A 1,056-nucleotide genomic window follows, 5' to 3' on the forward strand; every position below is an offset into this window, starting at 1 on the left:
TTTGAATGGGAAATAGGCTGCCTTTTCCCCAGCAAAAAGCCTGTGCCTCGCTGTCGGCAGTGGGAGTGGAATGCAAGACAAGCATATTTGCATTCGTGTTCTGCGAGCTCATTGCTTCGGCGTCAATGTTCCCTCACCATGCCTAGAATATTTTGTATTGTAATAATAATATGTATTGGTTTTTAGTTATTTGCCGTCTGCTGGGATCGCAAGAGGCTGCGTAGCTGAGTCGCAGTGCAGCGGCCTGCCCACCAGGAACAGGAACAGCGTCATGTGCACCCCAGGCGCCGACCGCCTCAGAGCCGCTGAAGCAAGCAACAAGGTCGTAGTTAATGCGATTTGAATAGGGTTAATATAACCTGATGATCTTTTGGGTTGCATCTAGGCTTCGTGTTCGACTACATAAACAACCATAAACAACCATAGGGTGACAATGGCACCTCTCAAACTGCTCACAGTCGTCAGTTCCTCGCTCCTCTTCCTGGCCAAAGCGAACGGCGATCCCGCAGCCAACCAGACAACTTATACTGTAGCATTGGGTAGGTTTCCCAGTAACAAGTGTTCTTCTCTGCTTGGCATTTCGCGCTGGGCAAGAACCCGTCACCTGGCAAGTCCAGCATAGTGTGCGGAACAGGGCACAATCCCAGGGAAGAACATGCAGGCTTTCCGCGAATCTAAAAGTTACAGCGTAAACTTTTTTGATTGCAAAGCATTCGTCACAAATTCGCACTGATTTGTTCTCTTTGCCGCAGGAGAAGAGGGAAAATGCCTCGCCGAGGTCAATGCTGCCCGTGTGGCAGCTGGGTTCAGCGAACTCACAAAAGCAACTCAAGCAGCAAGCAGGCTGCCTCAAGGAGGCAAATTTCCACAAAGCGAACAACCTAAATGGGCCTGGAAGCCTGTGTGCGAAGCCTTGATTCCAGTAAGTTGTGTACATCTAACTTCCCTTCAAAGGGCATTTACATCTACTGCGTGCGCAAATCACATCGGTGTTTGTCCATTCTCCTGCTGCTTCCAGACCACAGAAAAATCAAGAAGTACTAGCAATTCTGAGGA

This window comes from Eimeria mitis, genomic scaffold, assembly GCF_000499745.2.
Source record: "Eimeria mitis Houghton genomic scaffold, Emh_scaff1142, whole genome shotgun sequence".
NCBI lineage: Eukaryota > Apicomplexa > Conoidasida > Eucoccidiorida > Eimeriidae > Eimeria > Eimeria mitis.